Source organism: Pan troglodytes, chromosome 14, assembly GCF_028858775.2.
Source record: "Pan troglodytes isolate AG18354 chromosome 14, NHGRI_mPanTro3-v2.0_pri, whole genome shotgun sequence".
Classification (NCBI taxonomy): domain Eukaryota; kingdom Metazoa; phylum Chordata; class Mammalia; order Primates; family Hominidae; genus Pan; species Pan troglodytes.
Genome location: NC_072412.2, coordinates 29,771,740 through 29,788,436, shown reverse-complemented (window position 1 = coordinate 29,788,436; position 16,697 = coordinate 29,771,740). Strand labels below are relative to the sequence as shown.

The 16,697-nt window shown below is 41.0% G+C and overlaps 2 protein-coding genes across 9 annotated transcripts in view; one reads left to right on the top strand and one right to left on the bottom strand.

Moving 5' to 3' along the window:
• Positions 1-1,035, bottom strand: part of USPL1 (ubiquitin specific peptidase like 1) — a 41,984-nt gene extending 40,949 nt beyond the window's left edge. For 2 of the 7 annotated variants that reach the window (XM_522652.8, XM_009426812.5), the window contains exon 1: positions 563-1,035. The gene's annotated coding sequence lies outside the window, so the exon portion shown is untranslated. The remainder of the gene's footprint in view (positions 1-562) is intronic. The other 5 variants (XM_009426811.5, XM_009426810.5, XM_063792026.1 and 2 more) reach the window with 4 other exon arrangements.
• The window catches only part of HMGB1 (high mobility group box 1), a 157,992-nt gene continuing 141,414 nt past the window's right edge, over positions 120-16,697 (top strand). The window contains exon 1 of one of the 2 annotated variants that reach the window (XM_054665163.2): positions 120-421. The gene's annotated coding sequence lies outside the window, so the exon portion shown is untranslated. Of the gene's footprint in view, positions 422-1,272; positions 1,404-16,697 lie in introns of those variants that run through there. The other variant, XM_054665161.2, reaches the window with a different exon arrangement.

Here is a 16,697-nt window from a genome sequence, read left to right as displayed (position 1 = left end):
GTGTCAAGGTGGCCCTGGGAATCGCAAAAAGTATTCAATTAAACTTAATTCACACTTCTGTGTGCAAAATGGAGAAACCCAGGGAAACAGCTGTTCGAAGAGGGCGCCTTAAACCCATCCATTTGAGCTCGCCCTCCGAGAGCGAGTAGGCTCGGCACGTGAACTGTCAAAAGCGAGGCCACAACCGACCTGGAAGCCGAGGAAAAGGGTCGGCTTTCTGCACCCAGCCCTGTCAGGTACCAAACCCAACTGTCTTGAATCAGAGAGGAACAGGACCAAAGGAGGTGAGTTTCAACACCCAAACTAAGAAGCCGAAGGAGGCGCAGGGTCCGTTAACCCTGCCCATCTCCACGCTCCTTGGAAAACGAAAACAAACTCTGGTTTCTCTTCAGCGTTCACCTCTCTGCGCCCAAACGGATCTGTAAGTCCAACCTTTCCCACTCGAACCCCGTCCCAGCCCAGCCCATCCTTTCAGCGCGCCGACTACCCCATAGGTCATCCCAGCTCTGTCTCTTTTCCCAATTTCGAGAGCGGAAAGAAACCCCTCCCTCTTCTCCCTTACCTGCCGCGGGCACTCCCCTTCTTGGTACCGGGTCGATCGGAACTCCTGTTCCAGCTTGATCTCCACCCTAGTTGCAACGTTCAACCCACGTTCCCGTCGGACTGCTCCTCCCCCACTCGCGTCTCCACTAGGAAGGCGGCTTCCGGCTTGAGTCCGCGGCAAAAGAGTCCTCCTTCCTGCTGCACGCTGGGCCTGAAAGGACGGAGGCGTGGCGGGGAAGGTGAAGACGTGAGCACTTCCGGTCGCGCTCCGCAGAGGCGTGGCTGTCCGCCCTGTGGCCGCAGACGCAGTTGCGACTGCGGCGACGAGGAGGGGCGGGGCCGGTGGCTGCTGAGCCCGCCATGTGTGAGTGGCTGGGTTTGGGGAGGCGACGTTTCTGGAAGCTGCTGGAAAGCGCCCGAGTGGCGGAGGTGGCGCCAGCGGCCAGGGGGTGGGGCGTGATTAAAACTAGTGCGCGGCTTTCTGCGGAGGGATTACGCTGACGAAAGAGACCTGCTTGCGCGTCGCTGTTCCGTGGTCCGCGCGAACGTGGTCGGGAGCCGCTGGTTCCTGGGGTGATCCGCGGAGGTGGGAGAGGGAAGGGCTTCCGAAGCCGGCGGGGGTGCCATGGAACCTCTCCGCCGGCGCGGCCTTCACAGCTGGGCCGCGCCGGGCATCCGTAGTCCGCTCTCCCAAAGCCTCGGTGGAGCTGAAGCTGCCACAGAGTGCATGTTCACAAAGGGTCATCACACACGGAGCTGCCCCTCCCTGTCTCCCTAGAGCCCATCTTCGAGGCCAGGGGCTTTTCTACCAGGATTCTGGGGTGTTTCTCCTCCTTTCCTCCCTCCCAGATCTTCTCACGGTAAGGGGAGCAGCGAAAGCGCAGGGACTTTGCATTCCACGACCCGTTCTGACTAGTCAGCAGCCGATCTGTCCCTGCTGCTCTAATTCCAGCTGCCCTGCCTTGTTTTAACTTCAGAGAAAGGGGGAGTTCTCATTTGATAAGTTTAAGCCTTTGCTTTCGTAGGAAGGTCATGTGGCTTAAGGGACATCGTGACCGCGTATGCTATTTCTGCCTGTGCATTCTAAATCTTGGGGGCAGCATATTCCAGAAGTCCTTTTGGTCGATTGGTTCTGTGTCCTAGGATAACAATTTGTAGTTTCTGACCATTTCTTTACAGAAAAACCACAATTGGTATTTTGGACTGCGGGGTTTTTTAGTGGTCTCAAACTAAATGATTATATTCTGGAATAATGCTGACAATTTGGATAGGGTGGTGTGGAGGAAACAAGTCTTGTGTAGAAGAAATTATTTAGTAAAAAGGATTTTAGTTTTTGGTACTTCTGAATGCAAATGGCCAAGGAATCCAGCAGTTTGTTGGGGTTTCTCCAGACAAAAATAGGCTGGTTAGTTTGTTTACCTTTTTCTGTTGCTTTACTAGATTATTAATGTATTTGTATATTTAAGATCTAGCTAGTTAGGTTTTTCTTTTTTATGAATTGTGATTAAAATTGGAGAAAGTAGTACTTCCTCCTGAAATAGACAAAACTGGGTTGTTTTCTTGTTCACCACTGCTACTTCCGTTTTTAGAATGGAATACACTATTTGTAAAAAACAAACTTGCTGAGTATTAACTCATAAATTGAACAAAACAATTGGTTCAGTTAAAATGTAGCTAAAATTGTAAGACTGCAAAACAACATCACCAAACTGAATTGTATTTTTTAAAACGTTGTCTGCAAAGTTGAATTTTAGTCTTTCAGTGTAAATTTGGTATTTTTTCAGAAGAAAAATTAGTAACAGAAACAAAATGGAGGCGGGGCTTGAGTTGTAAAGAGAAAGGAAGGGATTTTAGCGTGTTCTGTGTTTTCGCTCTAGAGCTTTTTCCTCTTGTAAAAGGTAGTACAAGACTTATAAAGGGAAGAACTTTGGTATAGGAGATCAGCAGAGATTGACTAGAAAACCCCTTTCGTTTATATTATAGAGTAACGGTCCCAAGTTGAGAATACTGTATACATTTCTGCTTATTCCTATATATTTGAAATGCTTTTTTCTACATATCCTGGTCCCAGAGAGAGTGCAGTACCTTCCAGTGGGATTAAAGCTAATTGCGTCCATCCGCTTGTCAGCAGTGTGGGACAGAAATTTTATTGACCTATTTCCAGTTATAAACTCACATGATTTAAAGGGAGGAAGCTTTTATTAAATTAATAACTAACGAACAGCTGCAGTAGTTCAGTGCTGCTGTATGATTAGGATTTTCTCTTTTTTTCTCTCATTTTAGCCACTCACGATGTCAGCTCGTGCACCTTCTGCTAAGTTAGATTCCTTAACCACAATACAAGTCTTTGGCACAAACCTGGGATATAAAAGCTACTTGCTATGATTTCTTTTTCTAGTCTCATAAAAAAAAAATGAGAGTTGAAGTGACTGACTGCTTTCTAGAAGCACTCTATGAGTACAGTCTCTAATCCCACATCTCAATCTAACATTCAGAAAGCGGTGAAAACCAAAAACTTCTTAAGCTTGGCAACAAAATTCATTTGGTAGCAAAATATGACCTGAACTATTGAGAAGCTGTATATAGTCTTTATCCCATGTGTTTTGCTGAAACTATATTAATATGTTTGATTATGGGGTGCTGCCCTTGGCCCCTGGTATGTGTTATATAATGGTTTATATACCTTGTAACACTTAAAAATTGTGTGAAATTCTTATTTCTAAAACACATCCAACCCTTGGGTTTTAGTTAAGGAATTGTAAACCTGTATTCATATTTTTGGCAACACACTTGTGCTATGCATGTGTGTATTTAAAAAAGTAACTTAAGACATTTTAGTTATTTCAGTAAATTCAGATGTGTTAGGATAGAAAAAAATACGTGTATCATATTGTGTGTCTGTCATATCATGCATCTATCATATTGTATACATGCAATGATAGAGGTATGCACAGCATATTTTTAAGTGTAGCCGTATAGTGATCCAAACAAGAAATTAGTAGTTTCAGGGCTTAAGGTTAATTTATACATTAGACTCTAAAATTTAGATAAAACATGACAACTCGGCCAGGTGTGGTGGCTCACACCTGTAATCCCAGCACTTTGGGAGGCTGAGGTGGGTGGATCACGAGGTCAGGAGTTCAAGACCAGCCTGGCCAAGATGGTGAAACCCCGTCTCTACTAAAAAAAAAAAAAAAAAAAGAAAAAGAAAAAAATACAAAAATTAACCGGGCGCGGTGGGAGGCGCCTGTAAACCCAGCTACTTGGGAGGCTAAGGCAGGGAGAATTGCTTGAACCCCGGGGGTCAGAGATTGCAATGAGCTGAGATTACACCACTGCACTCTAGCCTGAGCGACAGAGCAAGACTCCATCTCAAAAAAACAAAAACAAAAACATGACAACTCGTAATGTAGCCCAAACTTACTTGGTTCTGTTTTGCCCACAGAAAATGAGAAGATGGTGTGATAATAGTCTAAAGTTGATATTGGAATATCTGACATCTAATCCCATCTCTTCTGCTGTGTGACCTTACACAAGTCACTGAATTTTTAATAGTCTAAACTTGATATTGGAATATCTAGCATCTAATCCCATCTCTTCTGCTGTGTGACCTTACGCAAGTCACTGAATTTTTAAGGTCTCAGTTTACAGATCTATAAAATGAGAAGTTTGGAATAGATGGATCTCTTAAGGAGAGTTCCTTATAGTTTCAACATTCCATGTGCGGGTATTTGCTCTTAGAAGTACCACCTGCTTTAAAAAGTTTTTCCTACTAAGGGTGTAATCCCATTTCATCTCAAACTGCTGTCTTGCTGATCTAAACTTGTCATTTTGTTCATAGGTAACACATTCATTCACGTGGTTCAAAATTCAAAAGGTACAAAAGGATACTCAGTCATTTTCTGCCTAGGAAGCAACCAGTGCTACCAGTTTCTGGTATATTTTTCAGAAAAATTTTACACATGTAAGAACAAATAAATTACTATATATATTTTATTTTTCTTCCTTTTTTCTATGTAAATGGTACATACCATGCATAGTGATTATGTGCCTTAATTTGTTCACTTACCTTAAAAGTTGTTCTGTTATTATTTAAGGTATTTCCTTATTTTTATGGCTGCATAATCTTACATTTTATAATGTACCATTATTTCATCTACCCTATCCTTTTGAACATTTAGGTGTTTTTTTTCCAGATCTTTATTAAAGAGCATTGTGCAATGAAGACCTTTCTACGTACATCATTCTCCACATATGTGAATATATTTGTGCCCTAGCCAATGGTACGGCTGGGTCCTGTCTGCTTTGACTTATGTGTTCTCTATGCCAGTATTGTATAGTGGAGTCAACACCCTGTTGACTCTAAAGTAAGCATATGAGATAAATCACATCACCTGAATGGCTGTTTTTTCATGTGAGCCCTGAGAGCATGTATGTACATACATAATATGCATAAGTATGTATATATGAAGCAAGTAGATTATGTGTAGGGACTTTGTCCTAAACAAACAAACAAACAAATAAATCTTTAAACACTAAAATCATGCCACTGAGCAAGATTTACAATGAGCAGCATATGAAAACAGTAATGAGTGATGTAACAACAGGTTTGTTCTTTCCAGCTCATGCTCATTCCGAGGCATGTACTCAATTAGTACTCTTAAGCTGATGTTTTTCTTTAAAATTTTTTGCCAATAATATATGGTTGAATTTATGTAGCATGCAACTTCTAGATATTCCCACTTTACCAGTAAGAGAACAATGTGTAAGGCTAGGCACAGTGGCTCACACCTCTAATCCCAGCACTTTGGGAGGCTGAGGCAAGCGGATCACTTGAGGTCAGGCGTTCGAGGGTGTGGTGGCACATGCCTGTAATCCCAGCTACTCAGAAGGATGAGGCACGAAAATGGCTTGATCCTGGGAGGTAGAGACTGCAGGGACCTGATATTGTGCCTCTGCACTCCAGCCTGGACCACAGAGACAAGACTCTGTCAAAAAAACAAAACAACAAAAACAAGGCCTAAAAGAAGTAACAATTTACTCAAATTTGCATTAACAAGGTGGCTGACCTGGTACTAAAACCTACATCCTCTCATTTCTAGTCCAGGGCTTTTTCCAGTATATTCTCGTAATTGGACATGTAGCTCTAGCAGATTTGAGAATGTCCAGTAATTAGGAACTGCTTTAGGTACAGTCACTCTTCCTAGACTCTAGAGCAACCTAAAGTTCAGAAAGCAGCAGAACGTTTTTCCAGTGACAAAATAACGTTCTGTAAGTACTTGTTGAAGTAATCACACAACATGTTGATTAGCAATCAGGAAGCCTCCAAATCAAAAAATTAAGTGCAGATAAAGAAACACTCTTTCCTAATTGGGACATAGTTGTCACTTCAGGGTGAATTGATCAGTCATAAGGACTAGAAGGAATTTAGGATTATTTGGACATAGGTAGTCTTACTTTCCCCAGAGTTCATGCCATCATTTAATTTAGCCAGGAAATTTAAAATAATTGTCAACAGAAAAGGAGAAGTGGTGGTAGAAACAATAGCAAAAGAAAAATGGAAAGTTGGAGGATATGCTTTATTAACTACATTCACATAGAAGGTTAGATATGCTTTAGTAACTGTATTCGCTTGAAGCTGGCATTGCAGCACATGACCCTCTGCTTTAGGGCCTTAGCTACCTGCTGACAGTGCTAGTCCCCTTTTCTTTACGTAACTGTCTTCTCATCCTTGGAGTCTTAGCTCGAGTGTCTTGTGTCAAGCTGTCCACCCTATTTGAGGAGCCCTCTGTCCTCTACCCCTACTCTAATTCTTTCTCACCACCTGTTTGTTTTCCTCATAGCATATGTATGTGTGTGTATATATGTGTATGTGTGCGTGTGTATATATGTGTATGTGTATATGTATATATACATGTATGTGTGTGTATATATGTATAACACACACACATACACATATATTTTTGGCCCCATAGTAGGTTGTGAGATCTGTAAGAGCAAGGACTACATCTGTTTGGTTCACCATCATCTATATAGTGCCTAGTACATAGTGCATATTTGTTGATGAGTTATCTTGGTGGCTCCCAATTTTCAATTTACATGGCTGACCAAACCTACTTTTAAAACAGAATGTATTAAATAGCCTATTTCATTCATGTTTGTTAGTTCAGACGTATGCATAATTGATACTGTTTTCTTATTGAGAAAGCTATTAACTTTTTCATCAATGGCTTTTTTTTACATTTACTGTTTTTTTAATAAAGGATGTTTTAAAGGGTACAGATGAACAGCCAGATGAAGAGATGCACAGAGCCAAAAAGCTTGTATTTAATGTGCAAAGGACTGCCATAAATGCAGGGAGAATACAACAGTGAATAATGCATAGTCCTTATTCCTAAAGAGAAGTAGAAACGTTTGTAAACAAATAGTTTTCATACAAGGCGAGATGAAATAAGTGCTAAATAGAGTTGTACAAGCAATGTTTTGTAGAAGCTATGGAGGAAAAAATGATTAATTTTAATTATAGGAAGACCCTCACAAAGGTGAATTTTTACTTCAGTCTTCAAAGAAAAATAGAGCACAAGTCCCTATAGATGAGGAATAGGGATGAATAAATGTTTAGCTTCACTTTTTAAAAAGTCGTTAAAATAGCTGTAATCCCAGCACTTTGGAAGGCCGAGGTGGGCAGATCACGAGGTCAGGAGTTCGAGACCAGCCTGGCCAGCATGGTGAAACCCCATCTCTACTAAAAAAACAAAAAATTAGCTGGGCACGTTGGCGCATGCCTGTAGTCCCAGCTACTCAGGAGGCTGAGGCAGGAGCCTCAGATCCAAGATCGCACCACTGCACTCCAGCCTGGGCAATAAAGCGAGACTGCGTCTCAAAAAAAAAAGCAGTATTTACCACAAAGGACTCTTATAACGCATTGTTACAAAGCAATCTTTTTTAAAAATGTTAGTTAAAAATAAAATGACTCCAGCTATAAACATTATACTTCTGCAACTGAGGATGACCGTAAAATCACTTAACTGTTTTGACTAGGTTGACAGCTAAATTGAGGGTCAGTTTAATGATTGAATTGTAACTGAGTGCTAATTGGAGCTGGTAATTGTTTAGTAAATGTATCAATTAAGATACATTATTCATTAGATAAAAACTAATGAATAATGAAAACAGATTCATTTTTTAAAAAGATTTTTAAAATCTTTTAAAATCTGGTGGTCTTTAATATATGGTTCTCAGACCACATAAGTTAAAATGGGGACTGTTTTTTGGTGGTCTAATCTGATTTTGTAAGTTTATTTTTGCTTCCCTACCTCTGTTTTGCTAAGCAATATAGACCTTTTCTTCCCACTTTTTTTTTTTTTTTTTAGTGTAGGCATTAGATTTACAGATCTCATTTAAACTTGGCCATGTATTAATCTCAGTTTTGTTACTTCATACAAAATATTTAACCTCCCTGAGGCTCAGTTTCACTGATAAAATGAAAACATCTACTAATCCCACTTCTGTTATTTAACTAATTTTGGCCTCAGGCAAATTATTTAACCTCTCTGGGCTTCAGTTTTTCCATGTATGAAATGAAATTCTCTTAAATGAGGTAAGACATAGAACAATGTCTGGCAGTTAATATGCCCTCACAGCAGATGTTGGTTTTCCCTCACCCTTCCACCTCATCTAAACCCTGCATGTCCTTTACAGATTGCTTTAAATTCTGTTTTCTCTTTCCTTTTCCAGCTCCTAGCACTCTCTTCTAGAGTTGTTGCACTTACCATATATACCATGGATTCTTAAATGGGTATTATTACAATTGACCCTTGAGCAACACAGGGGTTAGGGACCACCCTCTCCTTCCCCATGCTTTTGACTGCCCAAAAAACGTAGCTGCTAATAGCCCACTGATGACTGGAAGTTTACTGATAGCATATATTGTTGACTAACATATTTTGTATGTCATATGTGTTATATACTGTATTCTTACAATAAAGTAAGTTAGAGAAAAAAAGTTACTAAGAAAATCATAAGGAAAAGTAAGTATATTTACTAATCATTAAGTGGAAATGGATCATCATAAAGATCTTCGTCCTTGTCACCTTCACATTGAGTAGACTGAAGAGGAGCCGAGTGGGTAAAGAAAATGTTTATGTACATCGTGGAATACTATTCAGCCATACAAAGGAACGAAATAATATCTTTTGCAGCAATTTGGATGGAGCTGGAGGCCAGTATTCTAAGTGACGTAACTCAGGAATGGGAAACCAAAAATGGTATGTTCTCACTTAAAAGTGGGAGCTAAGCTATAAAAACACAGAGGCATAAGAATCATACAATGGACTTTGGGGATTCGGGTTGGGGAAGAAGGTTGAATGGGGGTTAAAAGACTACATGTTGGATACAGTGTACACTGCTCAGGTGACAGTTGCACTAAAATCTCAGAAATCACCACTAAAGAACTTATCCATGTAACCAAAAACCACCTGCACCCCCCAAAACTATTGAAATAAACAGGACGGGTTGTTCTTAAGCCTCATGGCAGAGGCTTAAGAGCAGGAGCATGTGGGGAGGGAGGGAGGAGAGGCAGGCACACTCGGTGTAACTTTTATTGAAAAAAATCAAATCCATTTATAAGTGGACCCGGGCAGTTCAAACCTGCGTTGTTCAGGGGTCAACTATATATTGGGAACTTGTTAAAACTGCAGCTGCTTGGGTTTCATGCATGATTCCATGCGTTTGGCATGGGGCCTGGGCATCTATATTTTTTTCTCCCTCAGATTTTCTTATGCTTACCAATGATCACGGCCTTTCACCTATTTGTTTTTTGTTTGTTTGTTTTTTTGAGACGGAGTCTGGCTCTGTCACCCAGGCTGGAGTGCAGTGGCGCAATCTCGGCTCACTGCAAGCTCTGCCTTCCGGGTTCACGCCGTTCTCCTGCCTCAGCGTCCTGAGTAGCTGGGACTACAGGCTCCCACCACTGCGCCTGGCTAATTTTTTGTATTTTTAGTAGAGACGGGGTTTCACCGTGTAAGCCAGGATGGTCTTGATCTCCTGACCTCGTGATCCACCCGCCTCGGCCTCCCAAAGTGCTGGGATTACAGGTGTGAGCCGCCGCCCCCGGCCTCACCTATTAATCATGTGTTTTTTATAGTTTATATTTAAAACCAGGTGTTTTAGTTTAAACCTCAAATATACCATAAACTCCATGAGGGCACAAAATTAAACTTAGTTTAGAGGTTGGTAAGTAATGCCCCACCTTTTTTATCTGCCTGTGTTTGGATCCAGTTAAATCACATGAAGATTGAAATGTAAGTTTACTGAAAAAAGTTGTTTCAAAAGTTAGCTGAGATTTGGAGCAACAACGAGCTGCAAAGAACTAGGCAGATTTAAAATTCGAGTTTTTCTATCAACAAGAATAGAGCTTGTCCCACTACATTTACTGTGTAAGAGAGCAGGCCAAAACAAATGACCCTCTTCAGTCAGCCAAATCCCAACTGGAAAGAAGAGAGGAAGTTGGCCGAGCCTCAGAATTTTTTCTCCCAAACTTGCTGTCAGATCAGTTAGCCCCTCCTATCCTAGAAAGGAGTTAAGAGTAGAGGTCAGCCATGAATATTACGGTAAGGAAGTTTTATGTGGAGTATGAAAGAGCTTTCCTCATGCCCTCAACAGTACTCAATAGGTATTAATGGATTTTTTTTTTAGTACTTTGCATCGGGTTGCTGTGATTTTTAGTACCTAAATAAGTTATGAAGTTACAACTTCAGTTAAATCAGTATGTATTATTGTATTAGTTATATTTTGTTATGTAACAAATTATTCCCCAAACAGCTTAAAACAACAGACATTTGTCATTTCATACATGGTGTATGAAATGATACATGGTCAGGAATCTGGGAGTGGTTTAGCTGAGTGGCTCCAGTTCGGAGCCTCTTATGTGGTGGCAGTCATCTAAAGGCTGCCTGAGTGTCTTCACAAAATGGCACCTGGCTTTCCCCCCAGAGCACGTGATCTGAGAGAGAGGCAGAAACCACAGTGTCTTTTACAACCTAACCTCGGAAGTGACCTACTGTCACTGTGCTGTATTCTATGGGTTACACAGACCTACCTACACAAAGGTATGAATACCAAGAGGTGAAGGATTCATTGGAGGCCATCTTGGGGGCCGGCTACCACAATTTTATAACATGTTAATTTCACTTTATACCTCACAGAAGAAGTAATTCAGTAATGTCTAATATCCCAATAAAATCGTTTCATGGTAATTTTGTGAAATAATTGTATTTTTATATATATTATAAAATTTGCTAGCTAGAGATTAGGCTGTGAGAATATGTCCAGAGGATGATTCTCTACTACCAGCCCCTTCCTGTCTAGCTCTATTTCTGAATCAGTAATTTATATAGTATGATCAAGAACTACTCTGGTTGCATGTTCTTCTAGATAGTCTGTGAAAGTTCAGGTGATTTATAGACAGACTTACCATAAGGTGATTGTATTAGTCTATTTTCACACTGCTGTAAAGAACTACCTGAGACTGGGTAATTTACAAAGAAAAGAGGTTTAATTGACTCACATTTCTGCGTGGCTGGGGAGGCCTCAGGAAACTTAAAATCATGGCAGAAGGCAAAGGGGAAGCAAGGCACATCTTACATGGTGGCAGAAGAGAGCAAGCAAGTAGGAGGAAGTCCCACGCGTTTAAACCATCGGAGAACTCTTTCACAAGAACAGCAAGGGGGAAGGCCGCCCCCATGATCCAGTCCCTTCGCACCAGGCTTTTCCTTTGACACGTGGGGATTACAATTCAAGATGAGATTTGGGTGGGGACACAGAGCCAAACCGCATCAGTGATAATAGCTACAATTTTGATTTTAGTTTGAGTTAATAATTATAGTCTCCTGGGAGGTGCCTCATGCCCATCTACTGATTTATTCAAGTGAGGGTTTCTTTTGCAGTGGTAATAATTAGAATAAGGTGGACTAGATGGCTAGTGAAGGTCATTGAAATAGTCCATAGGCCCAAAGAGCCTGAAAACCATCACTGTAAGCAAGTGGCAGTGCTTTGATTAAAATTCTAATGCCAAAGCTTAAAAGAAGTTCAATAAGTGAAATAAAATGATTATAATTTATTTCTTAAAATATGCTACGTAATCTTAGGTTTTGTAAGAGCAAAAAATATTACAGTGTAAGTGAGGAAACTTGAAATGTTCATTGAATTCAGGAGTGCAGAATTCATTTGTCTTCTATAGCTATTCAACACAATAGAAAAGATAAATCACTTGAAGATTGTGGCAGAAGATGTTTTAACATAACCTGACAATGCCTAAACATTCTTTGGAATTCTAACCATAAGCATTGTTAGGTCAGTTTGCATTTTAAGTTGCTTTAAGTACTTACAGATGAATGACCAGTTGTAGAAGCCCAAATATTTGTATAATCAATTTTCTCATCCAGATGTAAGCTGTTTATTACATAGACATAAGCATGTAGAGCATATTATTATCAGACCCAGTGAACTCATTTGGATGTCATAATTTCCAGTCATGTAGGCATATTTGACAACAACTTTCACCCTCAAGTGTTCGGAGGCACTATTTTGCTAATCAGGGAAGAAATTTTAGGAAATTCATTTTGCTTTCCAAATGTAATTTGTCATGATCAATAAAATGTTTGGTTTGGTTATTGATCAGCTTTAAGACATGCTCTCCTATGAATTCTTAGGGTAAATGAGAGATGGTAGTAGTTTTTTTCTGAATATAGGGTATATAAACCCTGAAAGTTGCTCAGTTGAGTCTTCAGAACTAATAAGTGATGATAAATGAAAAACAAATCTTGGAATAATTGATTTTCTGAAAATGAAAGGGCAGAGATAAAAGGAAATTGGGAAATGTTAGACTATTGTGCCAAGAGTAATAAATGTATTCACTACCCTAAAAAACTATCCTTCTAGAATAGAAAAACAAGTTCAATGACATGACATAATCAGTCAAATTTATTCTATAGGACAGGTCTTTTCAAACAGTCATCATTATTAATAGAGACCAAAGACACATGACAACCAAATGCTGTGCATGGACTTTGACTTGATCCTGGTTTGCAAATCACGTATTGGGGAAATTGTAATATACCCAGCTATAGAATATATTTGAGAATATATTTTTAATTTTCCTAGGTGTGTTCATGGTTACTATGGCTATGTAGGAGAATGGACTTATTTTAGGAGATACATCCGAGGTATATTTAGAGGGGAAGTTATCTTCAAACAATACACAGTACATACAGGGAAAACATGTGGCATTAAATGTTGAATCTGTGGTAAGAATAAGGGTGGTTGTCAAACAATTCTTTCAGCTTTTTTATATGTTTGCATATGTAAAATGAGAGAAAAAAAAATCACTCTCTGGAACCCTGTTTCTTCACTGAGCTTTGCAAGAAAAGCCCTCAAGAGAATGTATCATTGTTTATGGCTACCACCTCTACCCTTCTTCTGCTGTTCTCTCTCTTGAATTCAGACCTGTGAGATTTTTATTCCTGTCTTCCCACCAAAACTCTCATTTCCACGTCAGCATTGGCCTCCATGTTGCCAGACCTGGTGGTCCTTGCTTAGTCCTCATTTTGCTTGACCTCTAAGCAGCATTTGTTGCAGTCGATCAAATGAGTATAATGATTCTCTCAGACTCTCAGTTCTCCTACTTCTTGGCTTCTCCTTAGTATCTTTTGATGGTTCCTCCTCTTTTTTAAACATCGGAGTGCCTCTGGGCTCGGATCTCGTCTCAATTTGTGTTTAGTTCCTAAATCACCTTATCCTGTTCTATAGCTTTAAATACTATTCAGATGTGGAGACTCCTAAGTTCATATTGCCACCCCAGCCTCTCCCCTGAACTTCAGACTCATTTATCCATCTGCCTACCTGATACATTCACTTGGTGCCAAATAGGCATTCCAAGTTTAATATATCCAGAACTGAGCACGTTGGTCCCATCAGTCTCTTCTGCACAGCCCCAAACAAAGCAAGCACATGCTATTTACCTGCTATTCCACATTCTTCCTCATCTCTGTATGAGGAACATCGTTCTTCTCATTGCTCAGGCAGTAAACCCTAGTGTCTGATTCCTATTTTCCCCTCATACCTTACATTTAATCCCTCAGTGAATATGGTCACCGGTACTTTAAAAACATTCAGGCAGGGCGCGGTGGCTCACGCCTGCAATCCCAGCACTTTGGGAGGCCGAGGTGGGTGGATCACGGGATCAGGAGATGGAGACCATCCTGGCTAACATGGTGAAACCCTGTCTGTACTAAAAATACAAAAAAAATTTAGCTGGGTGTGGTGGCACGCGCCTGTAGTCCCAGCTACTCGGGAGGCTGAGGTGGGAGAATGGCGTGAACCCAGGAGGCAGAGCTTGCAGTGAGCCGAGATCACGCCACTGCACTGCAGCCCGGGCGACAGAGCGAGACTCCGTCTCAAAAACAAACAAACAAAAAAACATTGGGAAGCTAAGCACTTCTCCAGCTCTTACCACTACCATCTCAATCCAAGCTACATTCTAGGACAGATTATAACAGAGTTTCTCAGCCTTGGTACTATCAACGTTTTGGGCCAGCGATGTTGGGGGAAGGGCTGTCTTGTGCATTGTAGGATGTTTAGCAGCATCCCTAGCTCCTACCTGCTAGATGCAAGTAGCACTCCGCCCCAACAGTTGTGACAGCCAGAAATGTCACCAGACATTGCCGAACTGTTCCTTGGGGGGATATTGGATTATGGACCACTGGATTATAGCATTACCCTCCTATTGTTTCTGCTTCCTCTCACCGCCATACAGCTTATTCTCCATCTAGCAACCAGTGTATCAGATCAAAACATGGATCAGATCATGTCTTGTCTTTTCTTCACAACCTTCCTGTGGCTTCTCATCTCATTAGCGTCAAATCTGTAAGTGCCTACAGATCCCTTCCTGACCAATTTACATACCTGACCCACCCACCCCCAACTTGGAGAGCAGCTTTTTCTCTTTGTGCAGATTGAAAAGGGCATCATTTCCACTAGATGGATGCAGCCTCTTCCCCTGCTTTATTTTTCATCACAGCATTATCACCGCTTTACATGTTCTGTTTGTTGAATGCATGGTAAGATGAGAAGTATAATTGTCAAAATGCATACAGTCGTTCCTTGGTATCCATGGGTTCCACACCTGTGGATTCAACCAACTGTGGATCCATAATATTGGACGAGAAAAAAAAGCATCTATTCTGAACACGCGTGGACTTTTTTTCTTGTCATTATTCCCTAAACAATACAGTATAACAACTATTTACGTAGTATTTTCATCGTATTAGGTATTATAAACTAGAGATGATTTAAAGGATACAGGAAGATGTGTAGGTTATATGCAAATACTATACCATTTTATGTAAAGGACTTTGTGGCTTAAACATGATTTATTATTTGTCATGATCCTGTAGGTGACTGTAAAGTGCTTCTGCTGGTCTCACCTGGGCTGCTCATGCAGATTTTGGTATCCTTAGGGAGTCCTAGAACCAATTCCCCACAGATACTGAGGGATGACTTTTTAGTAAAAAGATAAGTTGCTAAAAGTTCACCTAACCCAATCTGAGAATGTCAAGAAAACCTTAGCACGTTAACATAACCTCAGAGATTCTACAAAGGTCTCCCAGAAGAAACGATGCCTAAATAAGACTTAGTGTGGTCATATAGAAGGAGAGAAAGGGTATTAATAGTAAAGAGAAGGAGAAGGAGTGGAGCCAATGCCCAGTTCAGTTTTGAACTGCCTCCTTGATGCTTCCAAGAGGAGATGCTGCCGTCAGGTAGTTAGAGAAACAAGTCTTGATCTCAGGAGAGACAGCTAGACTGTAAACACAGATTTGGGAATAATCACTAGATAAGCAGAAATGAGGGACTGTTTACATGTCAAAATTGGAAGGAAAGCCTTGAAATTTAGTCTGATAAACTAAAGAAACTCCCTAAACAATTTGCCAGAGAGAAAAGTACAGAGGAAAATTTAAAACAAAATATAAGGCTGCGCGGTGGCTTATACCTGTAATCCTAACACTTGGAGAGGCCAGGGCAGGCAGATTGCTTCAGCCCAGGAATTCAAGATCAGCTTGGGGCAATAAGGCAAAACCTGATCTCTACCAAAAAAATACAAAATTAAGCTGGACGTGGTGGCATGTGCCTGTGGTCCCAGCTCCTTGGGAGGCTGAGGTGGGAGGATCACCTGAACCTGGGGAAGTCGTGCTGCAGAGCTGTGATCACACCACTGCCCTCTGTCCTGGGTGACAGAAAAAGGAAAAACAAGATGGGAGACTGCTAATGTGTTTCTCTCAGACAAGGAAAACAAAACGAGGTAAGGTCATTTGTTCTTGAGGAAGAACAATTACTTAGCTTAAACCAGACTAAAGCAAGGGCAAGAGTTCTAAATCTGAAGAGTTCTAAAACATCAGTGATTATTGAAGTGTTGAGTACAACAGATAATAAAGCCAGCTGGCTATGCTACTCATATAAATTCTAAGGTTATTTTAATTTTTATGCATTATAAAAATCGGTTTTTCAAAGTTGGAAGTTTTTGGAGGAAAAAATGACTTTTAAAGTATGAAGTTTTTCTCCCATTCTTACACTTCTAATTTAGTATTGTAAATGAACATGTTTTTAGTCGAACTGTAATAGTTGTCTAATTTTGTGTAACAAATGCTGCTCCAAATCTTTGTGGTTTAAAAAACATCGTTTATTATTTGTCATGATCTGGTAGGTGACTGGAAGTTTCCTCTGGTCTCACCTGGTTCTGTTCATGTGGCTGTAGTCAGTTAGCAGCTGGGCTGGGGCTGAAGGGTCTAAGTGGGCCTCAGGGACATGTCTGAGACCATGGGGCTGGTGTCCCCGATGACATGTCTGAGGCTGTGGTGCTGGTGCTGGTGTCCCTGGGTGACATGTCTGAGGCCGTGGTGCTGGTGTCCCCGGTGACATGTCTGAGGCTGTGGTGCTGGTGTCCCCGGTGACATGTCTGAGGCTGTGGTGCTGGTATCCCCGGTGACATGTCTGAGGCTGTGGTACTGGTGTCACCTGGCTTGTATGCTCGTACATGTGCACGTCCTGTTCACCCCCCTGCCCCGAGTATGCTCTCTTCCTTCATAGTCTCCCCAGAGTTT